General features: G+C 39.0%; 1 long non-coding RNA gene across 1 annotated transcript; it reads left to right on the top strand.

Annotated features, from left to right (window-relative positions):
* Positions 1-769: 769 nt before the first annotated feature.
* Positions 770-22,399, top strand: LOC102118664 (uncharacterized). Its single transcript, XR_285721.5, has 3 exons — positions 770-827; positions 6,645-6,722; positions 22,270-22,399. It is a non-coding gene; the product is annotated as an uncharacterized lncRNA (long non-coding RNA).
* The last annotated feature ends 1,707 nt before the right edge of the window (positions 22,400-24,106 follow it).

Genomic DNA, 24,106 nt, shown 5'->3' with positions numbered 1-24,106 from the left:
ATTACTTTCACAGCCCGTTAAAGGTTACTTTTTCTCGAGTCTAGCTCTGTTCTAATCTCTAGGATAGAAATAACAATTTTAGCCATTTTGGAGACCTGAGAAAAATACACTTTTTCTGTGGCTTTGAGGGCTCAGGAACTATAGCTGTGAACCTAAGATAGTTTCCGCAGAAATTCCTGCCCAACAGAAAAGGCCTACCAGCATTTAACAAGTAAGGTTTGCGGGAGCTAAGAAACTTGCCCCGAGACGGTAGGTATCACAGTTGTAAATCTCAATTTAGGTCTGTTTGAGACAAAATACTGCCTTCCCCGCACCCCCCACCCCCCACCCCCCACCCCCACCCCCACCCATGTAATTTCCACTGAGGTTAAATCTTGGTTTCCTGTGATGAGTCCTTTCTATCATTATATGCTGTTTATATTTCCCATGCTTCGTGTGAATGCCATTACAACCTCAAAAATGAAACCAACAGAGATCTTTCCGAACTGTACACAAAAGGAAAGGTACTATTTTAAAAAATAAAACCCTAAATGCATAGTGCCCTTATCAGACTCTGAAGATGCAAAATATAAAAACATCCACAGTGTGAGCACATTTTCTCCATAATGATCTGTCTCCTCACTTGAAAAATAAAAGATGGAGAATTGGACCAAATATTAACTCCTGTAGCTCTACTTGACTAATGAACCGAATAGTACACGCACAGACGTTTTTCCCCTTTCAGTGTACCTAAATTAATATTTTCAGGCATCGTGGGAGGAGCTCTTTTGTTCAGGAGCTGATCATTGCCATTTTTGCAAAGCAAATCAACAGCAAAACACGTACAGGTGAGTTTTAAGATATTAAAAAGAACAATTGCTTTTGTTTTACCATGTTTTTGAGGTCAAGTTGATGCGATTTCGTGCAGTTTGAGAGGTTTTTACTAATCACCACTAATATTTCTATTTGTGATGTTTTTATGCCATAAAAATCTGTGCCTAGATATACTTATCTTCAAAGTCTTGGTGTGGAAGAAAAGGAATGGGGTTATTTTAACGATTAAGGTGGGAAGGTATGGGAAGCAAATGAGTATTTCCATTTCCTCTCTCATATGCACTTTCTTTCCCAATTCAGTGGGAGCAGCTTACAGCATAATGAAAACTAAAGCAAGCCCCACTCCTCATTCTGTAGACTCTCATCCCTTCCTGCGTCAACTATACTTTCTTTCCAATCGTTAAACTCCATCTTCCACTCAGCAAGTTTTGCCATTTCTCTCCAATCTTAAAAGCAGACACATTTGTGCATTCAACCACGCATCCTTTTCTAGTAAGCTGACACCCCATATCTCCTCTTCTACAAACTTGTTGAAAATTATACTCCTTATCTCTCCTTCACCACAATACATTTCTCAACACACAGAAAGTTGACTTCAATTTTCTTAAAATTACTAAACTGAATTTGCCTTTACCGTAATTACTGAGGACCTCCTCAATGGTTATTTCATTATTTTGTCTTTCAAATGTTTCCACGCTTGCCGCATTTTCGTTTTGAAATTCTTCTTCTGGCTTTGGTAACTTCTATCATGCTTGTCTTTCCCTGGGTTTCCTGCCATCTCTATGGCTGCCCCTCAGTCTTCTTTGCTAACACTTTCTTTTAACCCTCCTCTTAAAACTTAATGCTTTTAGGCTTAACTTCTCAGTATTGTTACTGTCTCTGCTTTCTGAGACATCTCACCTACTAACTTCTGACTTCTACCTAAACAAAGATGTTGTTGGGGTGATCAGACCCAACACCAGGTCGTGGGGGTGACAAAGTCCAGCGGAGTCAAAGGATTGAGGAAAAGAGTGAAAGAAAAAGGTGGGACGCCAGAGGGCCATCGCTATTGTAGAGGCTGCGAAGGCCCCAAAGCCCTGGGAGCCCACGGTATTTATGGGTAATCAGCAAAGAAACAGGTGGTGAGAACGTGGAGGTCAAAAGGATATGTTGCATTAAGCACACGATTTACAGCTGTGATGGTTTAGCATTTATATGGAACATGTTCTGCTACTTGAGATAATGGGAATAGGAGCCTAGGAGCCTAGGAGAGCTATAAGCAAGGAGCCAGCAAGTCTAGACACATTCCAGAGGACATTAAGCAAGCCCTACCTCAGTTTCCCTCCCAACATTCAGCTTTTTCCCAACACATGTGTCCCAAATCCCCATCCTCAGCCGAGACCTTCTTCCTGAGCTCCAGGCTGGGATATACAGCTGCCTGCAAGGCATAAAATCTTGAATAAACCACAATCATCAAGTTCTAATCATGTCCCAAGTTGAGTTTGTTGCTTTTCTCCAAACCTCCTGGAACGTATCTCTTTCCTTTTCTAGGAACCACAGCCAGAATCTAGGATCATTCTAAACTCTTCACTGTTCATCACTTTACTCATCCAGTTTCATGCAACCTGTCTTATGGATTCTGTAGTTATAATGCTATCCATTTCTAGCTCCTCCTTTACACCCCCTACTGACTTAGCTCATATTCTCTTTATACCTGGCTTTAACTACTTCAGTGATTTGAAGAATCCCTGTCATTTGGTCATCTGTGCCCTTTATCTCCCTTCCCAAACATCCTCCCCACAGTGATCAATCTGACCTTTCCAGAGTGTCATTTATTAAATGACATAAAGGTACATTTAACTTTGATGTTTTAAACCCTGTTTAACTCCTGTCAATGTCTCCCCATTTCAGAAGTCCCTAAACATGAGTTTAGGGATTACTGCTGGGCCGTGTTCAGTAAGCTGATTAGAGGGGTGACATAGATGAGAAGAATATGTATTTTTCAAAAGCTCCCACTATAGGATTCTAACATACAGCCAAGTTTGAAATTCTCAGGGCAAAAGGCCAAACCAAAAATCACATATACTAAGGGGATTAATCACTCTAGATGACACATTCATACTAATTGGTATGTGGGCCAAGTGGTATCCTGTATTTCTCAGGACTGTTGAGGACCTCTGACCAAGAGGTCCAAGCCAAAACTCAACAGGTACAGAGGGCTTCCTATCATTGGGTCCTTGACCCAATGTGCTGCATTAATACCCTGCCCCCTCCAAGCATCCTGTGTTCCAACCCTATGAAGCTGTTACCACTCCTGGCTGGGCGCAGTGGCTCACGCCTGTAATCCCAGCACTTTGGGAGGCCGAGGTGAAAGAGTCGCTTGAAGCCTGGAGTTTGAGATCAGCCTGGGAAACAAAGCAAGACATCATCCATGAAAAATTTTTTAATTAGCCTGGTGCAGTGTCATGTGCCTATAGTCCCAGCTCCTTGGGAGGCTGAGGTGGGAGGATTGCTTGAACCCTTGAGCCCAGGAGTTTGGGGCTGCAGTCCAGCTATGATCATGCTATTGCACTCCAGCCTGCACAACAGACCAAGGCCCTGTATCTAAAATAAACAAGTTTGAGATATGGTGAACATTGAGTGCAAGGAAAGTAGTTGCACTTTCTAGAACAATTTAGCGGTGAAGAAATGAGGGTTAGAGATGGAATTTGGAAACAATTTGACCTGATTATAAATATAAATAAGTTCTTCACAATTTGATGCAATGGTGTTTAAACATGGTGGACACAGATGCAAGGACTGGAATATTTTAAATGTGGAAAAAATCATAGAACATACCATTTGGAGCTCGACAGAACTTGAGGTTATCTGGTCTAGCTCCCCACTTTTGATGTGAGAAAACAGGCTCAGAAGGATGAATGGACTTGCTCAAGACAACACAATGGCCTAGCGGGTCACAGTCTAAATGTCCTTCAACCTCTGCTGTGCTTCTTAAAAGCAAAGATACAAGTTGCCAGGTGAGAATAATATGTAGACATCAAATCTGAAACAGGCTTCAAGATGTAAAAAAGTAAAAATACTAGTACCTTCACTTTGTTAACTCAATTACAAAGGAAACCCATCATGTTCACAGGGAAACTCAATTTCTTTTTGAAGATTGTAAAGTTAAATTCTAAGAATACACAGAATATGATCCGATTCACCAAGAACCACACAAGAGACACAATGAAAGGAAATATGATCTTGGGACAAAGGCAAATGGGGATTCCTTGCATGGCCTTTGGTGTTTTGATAGTAGCTATACAGAAGCATTAATGTCCATGCTTTAATGTATGTGAGTTTCTTACCCTAATTTTATACTGTATGTAAATAAATCATGGCTTTTTGGTGATGCAGTAAGCTTTTAAATAACTTATACGTAAGATGTGATATTCTGACAGGATACCTAGACTTTATGTTCTACAAAACAGTCATACATAAGGTGTAACACAGAATGACACTAAAGTATTGATATGGTTTTGGCGGGGTCCTGACCCAAATCTCTTCTTGTAATTTCTTTAATCCCCATGTCATGGGAGGGACCGGCTGGGAGATAATTGAATCATGGGGGCAGTTATCCCCCATGCTATTCTCATGATAGTGAGTTCTCATGAGATCTGATGATTTAATAAGGGGGTTTTCCCCCCCCTTTTGCTTGGCACTTCTCCTTGCTGCCACCATGTGAAGAAGGCTGTGTTTGCTTCCCCTTCTGCCATGATTGTAAGTTTCCTGAGGCCTCCTCAGCCATGCTAAACAGACAATTAAACCTCTATCCTTTATAAATTAGCCAGTCTTGGGTATGTATTAGCAGTGTAAGAATGGATTAATATAAGTATGTATGTTGGTAAATCAGAAAGAGAAACACCTAACATTCAAGAACCCAGGTTGAAAAATACAGAAGATAGAACAAAATACACCAAAGAATACTTTAAAAACAAAACAAAAAAACCTGGCAGAGAGTCTTATTTTGGAAAGCAGAAACTTTAAAGCAAAAAGCATTAAGAATAAAAAGCTTACCATGTGGCCAGAAAAATAATTAACTATAAAAACAACAATCTTAAACTTCTATGTACGTGATGACACAGCTTCAAAATATATAAAACAAATTGATGACATTCCAAAGAAAATCAATGAATTCTCATTTCTGCCATAACTCATGGGGAGCAAAATTTAAGAATAGACAATTCAGATAGTTAGGTAGTTTTATCTAGTGACAAAGAGTCATCCTTTTCATGCATGAATGAGGCATTTCAAAATTGACCATGCACTTTAGTTATAAGGCAAGTTTCAATATACCAGATGGTCTGTATAAAACATACTACACCTTCTCTGTCCACTATGCAATTAAGTTAGAAATCAGTAATGCAAAATAAATTCATCGTACTTTGTAAATTTAGTAGCAAACTTCAAGGAAATTATGGAAATAGGAAAGTATTTGGAGCTGGATTACAAATTAAGATACTACACAAAACTGGGATGACCTAACTAAAGTGATACTTAGAAGTTTATAAAATTACAAATTAAATGAAGCATGTACTTAAGTTAGAAAAACAATAAACCCAAAAAGAGTAGAAAAAGAACAAAGGCCAAGATTAATAAAATAGAAAGTAACATCACAGAAAGAATCAAAGGCCAAAACTAGTTTTTTGAAAAAGACGAATAAGATAACCTCTGGCAATATTAATTTTTTTAAATAAAGGAAATCACAAATTAGTATTGGGAATGAAAAAGAGGCCATGAATAGAGTGTAGCACATACTAAAAAACACCAGAATGAACATTGATGAAGTGGGAAGTTCCCATCTCTGTGGCCTTCAGATTTTTCCCCACTAGTTGCTTTTTTGGCTCACTCTGATATTTTGTTCTGCAAAGCTGACCATTCCATTTATTAGGTTTAAACTTGCCTACGTCTACAGGGCCTTGTGCTTGTAGAATCTGTGTAACTTTCCCATCAACAGGGTTGTAGAAAATAAGACTGAAGTACTCATAGAAACTAAACAAAATCAGAGCTCTCACCCAGCCCCAGTGTACCCCTGTGTCATCAGATGTACTGCCTTCCTTTCCCCTATTTCTACCCTAGTCCTTATTGTCCCATCAGCAATTACTTTCACAGCCCATTGAAGGTGACTTTTTCTCGAGTCTGGCTCTGTTCTAATCTCTAGGGTAGAAACAACAATTTTGGCAGTTTTGGAGACCTGAGAAAAATACACTTTTTCCTTTCTGTGGCTTATGGTGAGGGCTCAGGAACTACAGCTGTGAACTAACCTAAGATAGTTTCCGCAGAAATTCCTGCCCAACAGAAAAGGCCTACCAGCATTTAACAAGTAAGATTTGCAGGTGCTAAAACTTGCCCTGAGATAGTAGATATCAACAGTTGTAATCTCAATTTAGGTCTGTCTGAGACAAAATACTGCCTTCCCTCTCCCCTCCAACCTATGTAATTTCCACTGAGGTTAAATCTTGGTTTCCTGTGATGAGTCCTTTCTATCATTATATGCTATTTATGTTTTCCATGCTTCGTGTGAATGCCATTACAACCTCAAAAATGAAACCAGGAGATGTTTCTGAATAACTGTACACTAAGGAAAGGTACTATTTAAAAAATAAAACCCTAAATACATAAGACTCTGAAGACGCATAATATAAACATCCACAGTGTGAGCACATTTTCTCCATAATGATCTGTCTCCTCACTTGACAAAAGATGGAGAATTGGACCAAATATTAACTCCTTTAGCTCTACTTGACTAATGAACTGAATAGTACACGCACAGACTTTTTCCCCTTTCAGTGTACCTAAATTAATATTTTCAGGCATCGTGGGAGGAGCTTTTGCTCAGGAGCTGATAATTGCCATTTTTGCAAAGCAAATCAACAGCAAAACACCTACAGGTGAGTTTTTAGATATTGAAAGAACAATTGCTTTTATTTTACCATGTTTTTGAGGTCAAGTTGATGTGATTTTGTGCAGTTTGAGAGGTTTTTACTAATCACCACTAGTATTTTTATTTGTGAAGTTTTTATGCCATAAAAATCTCTGCCTAAATATACTTATCTTTAAAGTTTTGGTGTGGTAAAAAAAAGGAATGGGGTTATTTTAACGATTAAGGTGGGAAGGTATGGGAAGCAAATGAGTATTTCCATTTCCTCTCTCATATGCACTTTCTTTCCCAATTCAGTGGGAGCAGCTTACAGCATAATGAAAACTAAAGCAAGCCCCACTCCTCATTCTGTAGACTCTCATCCCTTCCTGCGTCAACTATACTTTCTTTCCAATCGTTAAACTCCATCTTCCACTCAGCAAGTTTTGCCATTTCTCTCCAATCTTAAAAGCAGACACATTTGTGCATTCAACCACGCATCCTTTTCTAGTAAGCTGACACCCCATATCTCCTCTTCTACAAACTTGTTGAAAATTATACTCCTTATCTCTCCTTCACCACAATACATTTCTCAACACACAGAAAGTTGACTTCAATTTTCTTAAAATTACTAAACTGAATTTGCCTTTACCGTAATTACTGAGGACCTCCTCAATGGTTATTTCATTATTTTGTCTTTCAAATGTTTCCACGCTTGCCGCATTTTCGTTTTGAAATTCTTCTTCTGGCTTTGGTAACTTCTATCATGCTTGTCTTTCCCTGGGTTTCCTGCCATCTCTATGGCTGCCCCTCAGTCTTCTTTGCTAACACTTTCTTTTAACCCTCCTCTTAAAACTTAATGCTTTTAGGCTTAACTTCTCAGTATTGTTACTGTCTCTGCTTTCTGAGACATCTCACCTACTGACTTAACTTCTGACTTCTACCTAAACAAAGATGTTGTTGGGGTGATCAGACCCAACACCAGGTCGTGGGGGTGACAAAGTCCAGCGGAGTCAAAGGATTGAGGAAAAGAGTGAGAGAAAATGAGAGAAAAAGGTTGGACGCCAGAGGGCCATCGCTATTGTAGAGGCTGCGAAGGCCCCAAGCCCTGGGAGCCCACGGTATTTATGGGTAATCAACAAAGAAACAGGTGGTGAGAACGTGGAGGTCAAAAGGACATGTTGCATTAAGCACACGATTTACAGCTGTGATGGTTTAGCATTTATATGGAACATGTTCTGCTACTTGAGATAATGGGAATAGGAGCCTAGGAGCCTAGGAGAGCTATAAGCAAGGAGCCAGCAAGTCTAGACACATTCCAGAGGACATTAAGCAAGCCCTACCTCAGTTTCCCTCCCAACATTCAGCTTTTTCCCAACACATGTGTCCCAAATCCCCATCCTCAGCCGAGACCTTCCTTCCTGAGCTCCAGGCTGGGATATACAGCTGCCTGCAAGGCATAAAATCTTGAATAAACCACAATCATCAAGTTCTAATCATGTCCCAAGTTGAGTTTGTTGCTTTTCTCCAAACCTCCTGGAACGTATCTCTTTCCTTTTCTAGGAACCACAGCCAGAATCTAGGATCATTCTAAACTCTTCACTGTTCATCACTTTACTCATCCAGTTTCATGCAACCTGTCTTATGGATTCTGTAGTTATAATGCTATCCATTTCTAGCTCCTCCTTTACACCCCCTACTGACTTAGCTCATATTCTCTTTATACCTGGCTTTAACTACTTCAGTGATTTGAAGAATCCCTGTCATTTGGTCATCTGTGCCCTTTATCTCCCTTCCCAAACATCCTCCCCACAGTGAACAATCTGACCTTTCCAGAGTGTCATTTATTAAATGACATAAAGGTACATTTACTTTGATATTTTAACCCTGTTTAACACCTGTCAATGTCTCCCCACTTCAGAAATCCCTAAACATGAGTTTAGGGATTACTGCTGGGCTGTGTTCAGTAACTGATTAGAGGGGTGACATAGATGAGAAGAATATGTATTTTTCAAAAGCTCCCACTATAGGATTCTAACATACAAGTTTGAAATTCTCAGGGCAAAAGGCCAAACCAAAATCACATATACTAAGGGGATTAATCACTCTGGATGACACATTCATACTAATTGGGATGTGAGCCAAGTGGTATCCTGTATTTCTCAGGACTGTTGAGAATCTCTGACCAAGAGGTCCAAGCTAAAATTCAACAGATACAGAGGGCTTCCTATCATCTGGTCCTTGACTCAATGTGCTGCGTCATCCCCTGCCCCCTCCAAGCATCCTGTGTTCCAACCCTATGAAGCTGTTACCACTCCTGGCTGGGCGCAGTGGCTCACGCCTGTAATCCCAGCACTTTGGGAGGCTGAGGTTGGTGGAGCACGAGGTTAGGCAGCTTGAGACCAGCCTGGCCAACATGGTGAAACCTCGTCTCTAATAAAAATATAAAAATTAGCCGGGTGTGGTGGCAGGCACCTATAATCCCAGCTACTTAGGAGGCTGAGGCAAGAGAATTGCTTGAATCCGGGAGGTGGAGATTGCAGTGAGCCAAGATGGCGCCATTGCATTCCATCCTGGGTGACAAGAGCAAGACTCTGTTTCAAAAAAAAAAAAAAAAAAAAAATCCCTAAGCTTATTGTGCTGTTTTGTACTGACTGGAAAATTCCTACTCATTCTTTAGACCACTTTGAAGCTGCTTTGCTACACCTTCCTAGGCTCAGGAAATAAAAGTGAATAACTTCTCTTTTATGCCCGTATTATTCCTCGGACATGTTTCTATGCACTTGCACTGCACTTTAACTCTGTATACATTACCCAGTAGCCTGTGATAGCCTTAAAGACAGAGATAACATCTCAGACATTTTGGAGGCTCTAGAACCTGAAACATTTGACTCATAAATATTCAATCTATTGAATGAATGTATTCCTCCAAAGAAGATCTCCCCAAAAGATTAAATGCTCAAATATTAGAAAATGAGGTAAATGACAAGGATTCATTCAGTCTTTGATCTAAATTAATTCAATAAGTCAAAAGCTTGATTAGTATCATCTACTAGTTATTCTAGTCCCTAATACTTCCTCTTCATTCTGATGTGCTAATTCATGGGCCATTTGGTGAAGGGCACAGATATATATCCAGTGAGACTCTGGAAAGACCAGTGTTTGCAGTGTTTATTTTTTCAGGGACAAAATGAAATAAACTATCTGAGTGATTTCCATCAATGATCAACTATTAGCTGTTGTGGAACCTATTATATGCCAGGCATTATACTTGGCATTGAACATGCAAAGATGACACAAACAGAACTATGCCCCCCAAATCTATTAGGGTTCCAAAGAGATACTTGATGAATTCTGCCTGAAAGACTGCACATGGTCTATGAATTCATGAAATCTTAGTTTGTGAAAGCCAAAAGGTGACATCTTAGATAATAAATGGCTATTATTCACAACATTTACACAAACAAGATGACAATAATGCATTTGTTAATTGTACTCAATTTATGGACAGGAGCCCAAGCTGTAGATGGCAATAGTGGCTATTGCAGAAGGCAGTGATGAAGTAATCAGCATAGCCAGGCCTATGTGAAGTTATTTATTGAGAGGTTTAATCATTTATTATATCAGGGAGAGCCTTATGCCTTAATTACAGTTGATAATAGAAAAAAGTATCAACTAGGCCTGGATTTCTGTCATGAAAGGAGAGATTACAAGGTACCTTCTTTATCAGTAGACCTTGTTGACTTTAAGAAAGGCAGACTTTCCTTCAATCTTAGTTTTATGGAAAAATGAAAACATTTAATAAAATTTTTATAAAAAGGGGAACCAAAACCTCAGAGATATAAATAAATGATTCAGAGTCACACACTGGCAGTCAATTTCACTTAGACCCTAAGCCCACCCTCTTTTCACCACGTCCAAGATTGGATGACCATCCAAATTGACTGGATCCACAATACAAGTGTAGAGTGTTACTGATTCCCCTCAACCAACTGATCCGTTCTGTTCTAAATATGCTGTGGTGCAGCAGACAGCACACCAATCAAACATAGTAATGAATGCTACATGTAAAATGGGTGCATTGCATTCACACTTTTACTGTCTGAAGTAAAATATGAATAACTTGGGAAGAATAGTATTTTAAGGACATCAGGAGAGCTATGGTTTAAAATTTCAGGCAGCTTCAAGAGCGGACAAGCAAATGAAATTTCCCATTTTGATTTCTGTCTTCATGTGGTGGAGCTTGTGACTTGAAAGGTGGAGAAAATGTCAAGAATTGTGGTTATAAACTATTAGGCACGTATCAGCCAGTAGTGGGAATTGCCAGGCTCTAGAGGCAGACAGGCCTTGGCTGAAACCCAGCTCAGTCACTTCCTACCCTTGTAATACTGGCACTCAGTTTCCTATATAAGTGATAATACTAATAGCTGCCTTGGAGGGTGGCTGTCAGGAATAAACAAAATAATGTACCAAGAGGAGCCTGGCATGAAATTCTTAGTGAGGCTCCCACCTTTCTCCTTTCTTTTGTGAGGCCCAAACTATTTGTCAGGTTCAGACTGGTTCCCCAGTCTTCACCCTAAAGCCAATGTTAGAATGAAGTGAGTGAGGCACTCAGCTCAGGCACAAAATTTATGAGAATGCCAAAATGCAGTAATCAAGATAAATAATGCAATATTTTAACAATCAAAATGCCAAAAAAAACAACAACAACAACAAAAAACTATGACGAATACAATTTCAGCAGTTTAAAATTAAGATAGGGTCCAGCCCTTCATTTACATGACTCAACCTCACTTGCCTCACCATAACATTGGCCCTGCCAGATCCTATCTTTATTTACAAGTTTGATATTTTGTTCTTCATGGGTTTCTCACATTGTGATTTTAAAAATCACTTCAGTAAATATTATTCAGATTGATGACTGAGTTTTTTGGTGGGCATTACATTTTATGTCTGAGCCAAGTGTATCACTCACCTCCTCTTAATCTTGAACCTGTTTCTTCCTTCTCCCAGGCCCCAGGTCTCAGGAGCCTTTCCTATCTATCCTCCCCCTAGGAAGCTGACATTCTAGTCTTAGGGCTCCTCAGTGCTAGACTTGCTGCAGTGGGAGGCAGTCTATCAAGGGCAGGTTCTTTTTGTCTTATGAAGCACTTTGAAGATATAAGGATAAGACAAATGTAAATGGAAGAGGGCCATTTTATCCACTAGGAGACACCCACACAGGGCCAGGAACCATTGAGGTAGAGAGGAGAAAAGTGTGGTGCTGAACAACCTAGTAATTCCACCTCTCACTACCTGTGTAACTTCAGGAAGTTACTTAAGCACTGCCCTGTACTAGCTGTGTCATTTTGGGCAAGCTATTTAAGCTTTCTCCTTACTGGTTTTTTCATCTAGGGCAACCTAGTTGAGCTCCTTTACTAAAAATTAAAGATAGCTGTTGTACCAGCTAGATTGCAGGTAGCTAGGTAGATTATGCAGATGTCAGAACTCCGTGTCCCTTTTCCATCTCCTTTTGATGAGAATGGTAAGTCTCCTTACCCTTGTATGTTCACATAGGAAAAAATTAACCTATTTAAGGTTTGATCCCTGATTTAGCAACAGAGGGATCCTTTGGACCTGAACAACTGGCTACTTAGGTTCTAGGGGAACAGTCTTTCCTCTCTGTTTGCCCCAGCCACTTGTGAGAGTCTTGCCCTTGACACAGCACTGCTCCTCTGTGCTCAGCTCTGTGCAGACTAGAAATCCTGCCCTATAGCTTTTCTATTCTCCACCATTGAAGAATCTTTGAATCCAAGTGCAGTCGTATTAGTTGTGTGTTTACTATGTCATAGTACTAGGTGAGGCATTCGAATGACATCAAAATTCTGTTCTCTGTTATTTTACAAATTTGATAAAAGTTAAGGCCTTACAAAAGCAACTGAGAATAATAAATATACTAAGGTTGAAACTAAGGAATAAATAATTAAGAATGGAGAAAAGAAGAGAGACGTTTTCAAGAAAGATTTCAAAAGCTATTAAAAAATAGTCATGGTCTTGATAGTTCATGACATATCAAATGCCCCAAGAGAACTTTCATTTAAAATTTGCCTTTCATATTTTTCTAAATGGGAAAAGTAGTGTTCATTTTCTTTTTGTGATAATTATAAGCTCTTGTTTCTACATAAATATTCATAGGTCTGATATATCCAAACGAGGCAGGTAATGATTTTTATGTGCATTTTTTCAAATTCATTGAAGATTTACTTTAAATATGATTTCCAGCCGTTTCTTGAGAGTCAGCTGCTTTATTGATGATCTGAAACCTCTTTGTCTTCCTTTTCTCCAGTAGAGTCATACATCATCAGCCCTATAAAGGGCCTGAGAGGCTGAAGACATTCTAGCCCATTTTTTTTGTCCACAGTAAACTTGTCTTCTGCCTTGTGGAGTTATACCCTAGAGGATCCTCTGCATTACAGACTGAAAGGTCCATGTTAAACTGGGAGACAAGGCACAAAGTTGTCTTGAAAATAAATTGTCGCTAACAGCCATAAGTTAAGGAGAATATAAAACACTGTCAGAGCTAAAAGTTGATAAGGTTGATGTTTATTGAGTTATTTCCTACGGAAAGGACAGGAACTTTTTCTAAGCCTATGACTGACAGAGGTGTTTTATATTTTCAGCTTTGACTACCTGCCATTGCTAGTAATAGCTTACTAGTTGGTAAGTAGCTTAGTAGCTTGCCAGTAGTGATAGTTTACTAACTTGGTAAGATCGTGTCACATAATATATAACTGATCATAGAAAACTTTTCCTAGTTCAGATTATTCTTATCTATCATCTTTTCCTGTCTTACATACATGCTCAACCTCTTCCTCATGCCAACCAACTTTACCGTTCCTACCTCTTTCCCATCCATTACGTTTTCTGTTCAAATTTTTTAGCCATATCTGCATTGCTTTTCCTAACACTATACATTCCTTGTTAGTCATATGCACTTCTGTAATCCCTAATCCTTAGTAACTTCTGCTCTTCATGTTCTCTGGGCCACAAACCACAGTGAGAGAAAGCAAGGGAAATAAGAACACTGGACATATTCAGTATTCTTGCTCTCTGATTTCAGTTGGCAATCACTTCATTCGTGTTGCATTTTCTATATGCTCTGTGTAACAGATGTTCAAATCCTCTTTACTTTCTCTTACACCCAACTACTTTTCTCACTTAACAGATGTATTATAGGTCAAAGTTATTTTGCAAGTGTTCTCTCACCTACCATTCCTCCACTGAAAAGTCTCTTTTTTGTTGTTTTCATTCTCCATTCTACAACCTTCTGTTTTAGTTTCGTCCCATTCTTTAAATCATTTGATTAAAAATAAATTTTTAGGTTTAATTTACATTCAATAAAAAATGCTCATTCAAGTATACAGTTCAGTGAGCTTTAACAGATGTATATACCCATGAAAATATCACTAAAATAAAAATAATTTTTTCATAACCTGAAAAAAGTTGACACATACCACTCATGATTAATCTCTGACACCCACCATAACTCACACACTGATCTGCTTGTGTCATGAGAGATTAGTTCTGCCTTTCTAGAATTTCATATGAATGAAATATTTGGTAATTTTTCAGATGTTATTTTGTTATTGACTTCTAATCTAATTCTAATTAGATTACAAGCATATTCTGAAAGGTTTCAAATATTTTAAATTTATTGAAACTTGTATTATGTCTCAGCATGTGCTCTATCTTAATGACTATTCCATATGCATTTGAAAAGAATATGTATCCTGCAGTTTCATTCTTCTGCAAGTGGTTAGCCAGTTTTCTCAGCACCATTTAATAAATAGGGTGTCCTTTCTCCATTGTTTACTTTTGTCAACTTTGTTCAAAAATCAGCTGATTATAAATGTGTGGCTTTATTTCAGGGGTCTCTATTCTGTTCCATTGCTCTATGTGTCTATATTTGTACCAAAACCATGCTGTTTGGTTAAGGAAAGCCTTGTAGTATTGTTTGAAGTTGGGTAATGTGATGCCTCTGGCTTTATGTTTTTGCTTAAAATTGCTTTGGCTATTCAGGCTCTTTTTCAGTTCCATATAAATTTTAGAACAGTTTTCTAATTCTGTGAAGGATTGTCTTGGTAATCTGATAGAAATAGCTTTGAATCTGGAGATTCCATCGTATAGTATGGACATTTTAACAATATTGATGTTTTCAACCCATGAGCATGGGATGTTTTCCCATTTGTTTGTGTCATCTATGATTTCTTTCAGCCGTGTTTACAGTTCTCCTCATAGAGAGCTTTCACCTCTGTGGTTAGATGTAGTCTTAGGTATTTTATTGTGTGTGGCTATTGTAAGTGGGAGTGTGTTTTTGATTTGACTCTCAGCTTGAATGTTATTATACGTAGAAATTCCACTAGTTTTAGTACGTTGATTTTGTATCCTGAGGTTCTACTGAAGTCATTTATCAGGAAAAGGAGTATTTTGGTGGAATCTTTAGGGTTTTCTAGGTATAGAATCATATCATCAATGAAGAGAGATAATATGACTTTCCCTTGGATGTCTTTTATTTTTCTCTCTTGCCTGATTCCTCTGGCTGGGACCTCCTCCAGTACTATGTCAAATAAGAGTGGTGAGAGTGGACATTCTTGTCTTATATCAGTTCTTAGGGGGAATGTTTCTAGCTTTTGCCCCTTCAGTATGATGTTGGCCATGAGTTTGTCACAGATGACTCTTATTATTTTGAGGTATCTTCCTTTAATGCTTAGCTTGTTGATAGCTTTTATTGTGAAAGGATGTTGGATTTTATCAAAAGTTTTTCTGTGTCTATGGAGATGATCGTGTGGTTTTTATTTTTAATTCTATTTGATGAATCACATTTACTGATTTGCCTATGTTGAACCACCTTTGCATTCTGTGAAAAAAAGTTTAATTTATCATGGTACATTAACTTTTTGATGTGCTGCTGGATTTAGTTTGCTGGTATTTTGTTGAGGATTTTTGTGTCTACGTTCATCAGGGTTACTGGCTTGTGGTTTTCTTGTGCCTTTGACAGATTTTTGGCATAAAGATGATACTGGTTTCATAGAATGAGTTAGAGAAGAGTTCCTCCTCCTCAATTTTTTTGAAATAGTTTCAGTAGGACTGGTACCAGCTCATCTTTATATATCTGGAAGAATTTAGCTGTGAATCCATCTGGTCCAGGGCTTTTTTTGGTTGGTAGTTTTTTTTTTATTGTTGATTCAATTTTCAAACCTGATATTTGTCTGCTCAGGGTTTCAGTTTCTTCCTGGCTCAATCTTGAGGGGTTATGTGTTTCCAGAATGTGCCAATTTCCTCTAGATTTTCTAGTCTGTGTGCATAGAGATGTTCTTAGTAGTCTCTGAGGATTTTTATTTCCATGAAATTGGCTGTAATGTCATCTCAGTCATTTCTGATTGTGCTTATTTGGATCTTCTCTCTTTTTCCTTGTTAATCTGTTTATCAGTCTATCAATTTTGTTTATCCTTTCAAAGACCCAACTTTTTATTTCATTTATCCCTTGTATGGATTTTGGATCTCAATTTCATTTGGTTCTGCTCTGAGTTATCTTGTTCCTTTCTCTAGCTTTGGGTTTAATTTGTTGTTTTTCTGGTTTCTTTAGGTAAAAGGTTGTGTTGTTAATTTGGAATATTTCTATATTATTGATGCTATAGTGATGCATTTAGTGCTATAAGCTTTCAAGATTGCTTTTGCCTACAGTTGGGGCACTGTCCACTCTCATTACTCAATTTTGGCTGTTGGGTCCCTTCCCCCGTCCAGAGTCAGCACTCCAATCTCTGGTCATCTTAGAGGTTTTGGTATATTGTGCCTCTATTTTCATTTGTTTTAAATAATTTTTTGACTTCTGCCTTTATTTTGTTGTGTACCTAAAAGTCATATAGGAGCAAGTTGTTCAGTTTCCACATGTTTATGTGGTTTTGAAAGTTCCTCTTGGTGTTGATTTTTATTTTTACTCCACCGTGGTCCAATAATATGCATAGTATAATTTCATTTTTAAAAATTTACTGATACTTTCTTTATGACAAAGCATGTGGTCAATTTTGGAGTATGTTCCCTGTGTAGATGAGAAGAATGTGTTGGGAGAATGTTCTGTAGATATCTATTAGGTCCAATTGGTCAAGTGTCATATTTAAGTTACAAATTTCTCTTAGTTTTCTGCCTCTATTATCTATCTAATGCTGTCAGTGGGGTATTGAAGTTCCCCACTATTATTGTGGGGTTGATAGTCCTTTCTTAAGTCTTGAAGTAAATGGTTTATAAATATGGGCACTCCAATGTTGAGTGTGTATATATTAGGATAGTTAAGTCTTCTTGTTGAATTGAACCTTTTATCATTATGTAATGCCCTTTGTCTTTTTTTTTTTTTAAACTATTCTTGGTTTAAAGTCTATTGTATCTGATACAAAATAGTGATACTTGCTCTTTCTCGTGTTCCACTTGCATTTGCATGATAGTTCTTTCTCCATCCCTTCACTTTGAGCCAATGGGCGTCATTACATATGAGATGGGTCTCTTGAAGACAGCAGAAGGGTGTCTTCTCTATGTCTTTTAAGAGGAATGCTTTGGTTATTTACATTCAAGGTTAATATTGATATGTGAAGTTTTATTTTTGTCATAAGATTAGCTAGTTTCTTTGTAGTCTCTATTGTGTAGTTGCCTTATGCACTCTTTGGGCTATGTGCTTGTGCATGCTTTTGTAGTAGCAAGTATTGCTCTTTCATTTCCACATTTAGAACTCCCTTAAGTATCTGTTGTAGGTCTGGTCTGGTGGTGACAAATTCCTATAGCAATTGTCTATCTGGGAAAGACTGTTTCTCTTTCATTCATGAAGCTTAAATTGGCAGGATATGAAATTCTTTGCTGGCATTTCTATAAGAATGCTAAAAATGGGCCCCCAATCTTTGGCTTTTAAGGTTTCTGCTGAGAAGTATGCTGTTGGTCTGAGGGGGTTCCCTTTGTAAGTGACCTGATCCTTTTCTCCAGCTGCCTTTAAGGCTTTTTCTTTTGCATTGACCTGGGATCATCTGATGACTATGTTCCTGGGGATTGTCATCTTGTATAGTATCTCATAGGAGTTCTTTGGATTTTTTTTTTTAAATCTGCATGTTAACCTCTTTAGCAACATTGAGGGAAATTTTCCTGAATTATATCCTCTAATATGTTTTCTAAATTGCTTACTGTCTCTTCTCTCTCAGGAATGCCAATAAGTTGTAGACTTGGTGGCTCTATATAATCCCATATTTCTTGAAGGCTTTATTTTCTAAATTCTCTTTTTCATATTTTTGTCTTGAGTGGGTTGATTCAAAGGACTAGTCTGCAAGCTCTGAAATTCTTTATTCTGCTTGGTCCAGTCTGTTGTTAAGGTTTCCTATTATATTTTGAAATTCCTATAGGGAAATTTTCAATTCCAATAGTTCTGTTTGGTTATTTAATATAGCTACTTTGTCTTTCAAATCTTGGTTCATTTTTCTGGCTTCTTTCTGTTCAACTTTCTATTGGATCTCACTAAATTTCTTTTTCATCGATATTGTGAATTCTATATCTATCATTTCACACATTTCATTCAGGTTTATACATTGCTTGGGAGCTAGTAGAATCCTGTGGACGTGACAAAACACTCTAGCTTTTTGTATTGCCAGAGTTTTTGCGCTGCTTCCTTCTCATCTGAGAGAGATGATGTTTCTTTCGTTTTTTAAAATTTGCTATTGTTTGGATGGAGCTTCTTGATTTTTAAATTCTTCTTTCCCTTGGGGTTATGGCTGTTATGTATATTGTGTCTAATCAATTGGCTTCACTTCTGGGTGCTTTTGGGGTGCCAAGGACCTGTAAAGGTTACTTGGTAGCAGATATGTTTATGCAATGACTCTTTCAGATATTGCTTTTTATAATGATGTAAGTTTATTTGGCAGTATATTTTATGCTGTATTCCAATAGATGGTGCTTAAGAATAAAAGCCAGCAGGTAGGGGAAGGGGTGGAGCCAACAAAGAATTGTGAAAAGTGCCCTCTTCTGGCATGTATTCACCTTGAGAGGGAGAGGAGCCACTGGAGAAGCCTGCAAAGCAGAATTTTTCAGCCCATGTTCCCCAGGCCCAAATGGGGAATGTCCCTGCTGAGCCTGCAACAGCACACTGAGAACGGGGCTTGGGGGGCTAGAGATAAACCCCTCCCCACGTCCATTCCTGGACTTTGGTGGTGCTGCCTTCAGTGGCTGACACTGCATTCATGTTTCCTTTGACCCATGGGGGGGACTTTGGTGGACTGCATTCTGCACTCCCTTAGGGGCAGTCTGTATTGAGGGTTAGCTTTCCAGGGGAATGGGGTCTGCCTCTCTCCCGCTCTTCAGAGCTGGTGGAGCACTGTCCCCCAACTGACCAAGGGAACAGGCTGGGACACCCAGTAATGACACATGGAGACCAGTTCCAGGTCACAAAACTGTTCCTGGCTGCATGTCTTACTGCCCAGGAGAAACCTCGGCTTCAGCAACTCTCCTTCTGTTCTAGTTCTGTGATGGGAGAGATCCTAATTCCAGTGCCTACAGCTGGGGCACTGTCCACACTCATTACTCAATTTTGGCTGTTGGGTCCCTTCCCCTGTCCAGAGCCAGCACTCCAATCTCTGGTCCGAGACTAAAATGCCAGCTGTAACCACCACGGCCAGGTCACCAAACAATGTCTCTAAAGATTATGCCAGCTGTAGACTTGCAACTGCAGAGGTTGGGCCCCTCTCAGACAAGCAGTATGGGCAAGAATCTGTGAGGAGTGTGGTCCACTTGAGTCTCAGTCTCACTCCAGCCTGTAGCAGAGTGTTGGGCATTATCCTAGGCAGGCGTAGGAGAACCTGGCTTCCCTTCCCTTCCTTGGCTGGGTGGCAGCTGAAGCCACATCAGCCAAAACTCAAGCCAAAGGTGGGGCAGGGCTCAGCATTACAATCTCAAAAATGATACTTTGGGCCTGCAACCAGGTAGGATGAGGCACTGTCTGGGCAAGAAGCATGGGCAAGCAGCTGTGGGGAATGCAGTCCAGCTGTATCTCAGTCTCACAGCAGCTCACTGCAGAATAGTGGGTATTGTCCACTATATGCATAGGATGGCCTGGCCTCTCTGTCCCTCTTTGGCTGGGTGGCAGCTGCAACTGCATCAGCACAAACTTGGGCCAAGGGTGGGGTGAAGTCCAGCATTAGCCTCTCAAAATAGCACCTTAACCTGGGGCCAGAGTTGTGGCACCACCCAGGCACGAAGCATGGGCAAAAATCTATGTGAGGTGCAGTTCACTCATGTCTCGGTCTCAGCAGCAGCCCCTTGCAGGGTAGCAAGTCTCCTCCTAGGGTTGTATAGGCAACCTAGGAGGTTCTCACCTTTTCCTTACTGGAGCAATGCAGCAGCTGAAGCTGTCTGCAGATTCCCAGTATCTACGTTCTGAAAATAGTGCCCAGCTGAGGACGCTCCAGACTCGGATGCCTGTGGGATTCTGTGTGGATTCCCTTTATGCAGCAACGTCTCTGCAATATTTAGGCAGCTCTGTATGTCAGGCATGAGGCCCTAGTGGGTTGAGGGTTTCTCCTGTAGCAAAGATCATACAAACTCATTTCAGAGCTCTGGGGATTTCTCTCTGTCTCCCTGTGTCAAGGAGCCTCTCTTGGTGCTGTCAGTTTCCAGCTGGGGAAGCTGCCTCAAACCCCCTCCTTATTTACTTCTAGCACTTCCTGTCTCTACTCCGATGAGCCCAAGTGTTCTCTCCTAGATGATCTGTTCAAAATGTATATACTTATTATTCTGGTTCTTCCCTATGGAGAAGGAACACACTACCTGTGTCTACTCAGCCATCTTGATCCCTCTAAATGAAAAAAAATTTTAATGAAAAAATGTATTTTCCATTTAGCTACAAAATTTACCATTTTGGGTCCTTTTTCGTTTTGTAGAGACAAGTTTTCAACTGATATTATATTCTTTCAGCCTAAAGATCTTTCTTTAATATTTCTTATAGTATAGGTTTGATGGGAATGAATATTCTCAGCTTTTGTTTGAAATGTCTTTATTTTCCTTCACTTAAAAAAAGTTTGCTGGATATAAATTTTTAGGTTGACCAATTTATTTTTCTTTCAGCAAATTTCAGCCATTATTATACTGTCTCTTATGACTTGCAGGGAAGATCCCATTCCTTGCCTCTTCCAGCTATTGGTAGCTGCTGGCATTCTGTAGCTTTTCACGGTCAAGTTGACTTCTCTGCTGTCCTGCTTTAGGAAGTATCTTGTAAATCCATTATTTAGATTACAACAACTACCTATTTCTTTTCTTCAAGTAAAATATTTCCCATCCTTTCAGCTTCACAGAATGTTAGTTGGACACACAAAACTCAGAAGTTAGAAAACAGCTTCATCCCCAAGGTGATTTATGGGGACAAACAATAGGAAAGAAAGTTGGAGATAGCTGTGTAAAATGTAATGTAGGATACAGAATATATTTGAAGTTGCTTTGAAAATTCAGTGTTTCAATATGAGAAAGGATTCTTGTGTATATTTAGATGAAGAGAAAGTGAGAGGTAGCATGAAAATCATACATTCACAAAGAAAAATGCAACACAAAAAAAGAAGGCAATGCTGAAAGTCACCATATGCATCTGGGTATCACAGTGAAGCCTAGGATACTGCAAAAAGAAACAAACCTAGAAATGGGAAAGAAGAGGGTAAAATAGTGATGGGTGAAGAAAGGCAGTAAGAAAGGAAAAAAGAAGAAAGGAACTAGGTCTCAAGAAACCAGGCTAGGACTAGTGCAGGCTGGTGGGCGGATCCTGCCCACAAGTCTGAAATAGAATCTAAGCTGATAAATTACTCAGATCATTTGACCTGAGAAGTTTAAATTGAATTGATTAAATGATATAGTGAACTATTAAAAGACATGAAACTCAACAAAGAAACTAAGTTATGATACAAGGTAATGAGAGTCATTCACTTAGTCACACTTGACAAGTACTTACTGACCACCTACTATGTGCCAGGCACTGCAGTACTGAACAAAGCAAACTCATCTTGCCCTCATAAAGCTTATATTCCATTGAGGGAAATAGGTGATACACAAATAAAAAAATAAATGAGCAGTGTTAGAAAATTATGAGATATAACAAAAATAAGGCAGAATAAGAGAAGAGAGAATGACAGGAGTCGAAATTTATTTATCAATAGAGCAAATGTTCAAGGTGCACCACTTTGATGAGCTTGTATCTGAGCAGAACCTGAAAGAATAGAGCCATCCTCAGTATCTGCAGGGGACTGGTTTTAGGAACTCCTTAGGCACCAAAATCCATGTCAAGTCTCTGATATAAAACAGCATAGTATTTGCATGTAACCTATGCACATCTCTGATGCTCTAGTCTCTTGATATAAAATTGCAAAGTAGTTGCATGTACATATATGCACATCCTCCTGTATACTTTAAATCTTATCTAGATTGCTTATACCTAATACAATGCAAATGCTATGTAAATAGTTGCTATAGTGTATTTTTTATTTGTCCATTTTTGTTGTATTATTTTTCCCTCAAATATTTTCAATTTGCAGATACAGAACCCATGAATATGGAGGGCCACCTGTATGTGGACTGAGTCACAAAGATTTGGAGCAAAGGTGTTCCAGGTAGAGAGAAGAACAGCTAGGTAAATAAATGGTGGTACTATTTTGAGATGAGGAAAAGAGATCAAATATCTATTTTGCACATGTTATGCTTGAAATAACCATTACATGTGCAAGTGGAAATGTCAAGGAGGTAATTGTCTATCCAAGTCCATAACCCTGAGGAGCACTTTGAACCACAAGTGTTAGTTTGGGAGTCATTTACATTTGGATGGTAATCTATTTCATCAGACTGATGTGGTGGGATGAGTACAGATAGAGGGCAGGAACAAGCACTGAGTCCTGAGGCACTCCACCATTTAAAAGTCAGGATGAAAGAAGCAACCAAAATGTAAATGACGAGTTGATGGGTGCTGAGGAGTTGATGGGTGCAGCACACCAACATGGCACAAGTGTACATATGTAACAAACCTGCACGTTATGCACATGTACCCTAGAACTTAATAATAAAAAATAAATAAATTTAAAAAAAAAAAAAAACAAAAAAAACAAAGACACTAGGAAAGATTCTGTGAGGTAAGAAGTCCAAAGAATGTGAAACCCTGGAAGCCATGTGAAAAGTGTGTTTCACGGACATGTAATTTGGAAAACCAGTGTCCTAACTTTATAGTCAATTTTGCAATTTTTACCAGTGAAACTCTCATATTCAAAATAATTCTATTCTGAATTATTATGGAGTGCTAAGATGTAGTGGCTTTCAGAGAGGCATGGGAAAGGAAAAAGGAGAAGTTGACGGAAGTAGCCAGTAATTGTCCATTCTTACACTGCTATAAAGACATACACAAGACTGGGCAATCTATAAAGGAAGAGGTTTAATTGACTCACAGTTCCACATGGCTGGGAAGGCCTCAGGAACCTTAATATCATGGCATAAGGTGAAAGAGAAGCAAAGACACATCTTACATGGTGGCAGGTGACAGACAGCGAGCGAGTGAAGGGGGAAGAGCCCCTTATAAAACCATCAGGTCTCATGAGAACTCACTCACAATCACGAGAACAGCATGGGAAAAACCACCCCTAAGATCCGATCACCCCCACCATGTCTCTCTCTTGACACATGGGAATTACAATTCAAGATGAGATTTGGATGGGAACACACAGTCAAACCATATCATAACCCAAACAAATGTGCCTGGAAGGGTTCCATTCTAGAAGGGTAATTTCCCCCTTTTGCTTTATTGAGTGTGATTGCAAATGAGGTCAAAATCCTTTTGGGGTACATAGGATGATACCTCTCTCCTGTGATTCTGCCATACAAACAGTACCATTATTATCATTTTGATCTCTCCTGGAATTTGTTGGTGCAATGAATAGAACTTTAGTTCTACATGTACACTCTGAAACTAGATTGCCTGATTTCAAATCCTTGCTCTTCATTTACTGTTGTTAGACTTTGACCTTAGTCTATCTGTAGCCCAATTCCTTCAGATGTAAAATGAGAATAACGATGACAACTACTCACAGGATAATTTCTCTATGATAATTAAGTAATACACAATGCTTAGAACAGCACCTAGTTCAGAGGAAGTACTATGTACATTGTTATTTAGTTATAACCATATTAACATAATGGACATCTTATAGTCTTACATTGATTACTATAAGTCTTTCGCATTTCATGTTGTCATAATCATTTTCCGAGTGGTTTAAAACTCTTCATAATCATTTTTAAAGCCCACACACATAAGGGTCAATGTAGAATAAACAGACCATACATTATTCATTGCTGTCTTGTAACACCATGACTTCTAAATTTTTCCTACTT

The sequence above is a fragment of the Macaca fascicularis genome, chromosome 17, assembly GCF_037993035.2.
Source record: "Macaca fascicularis isolate 582-1 chromosome 17, T2T-MFA8v1.1".
Classification (NCBI taxonomy): Eukaryota; Metazoa; Chordata; class Mammalia; order Primates; family Cercopithecidae; genus Macaca; species Macaca fascicularis.
The sequence above is the reverse complement of the archived record's forward strand: the minus strand, read 5'-3'. Positions and strand labels throughout refer to the sequence as shown.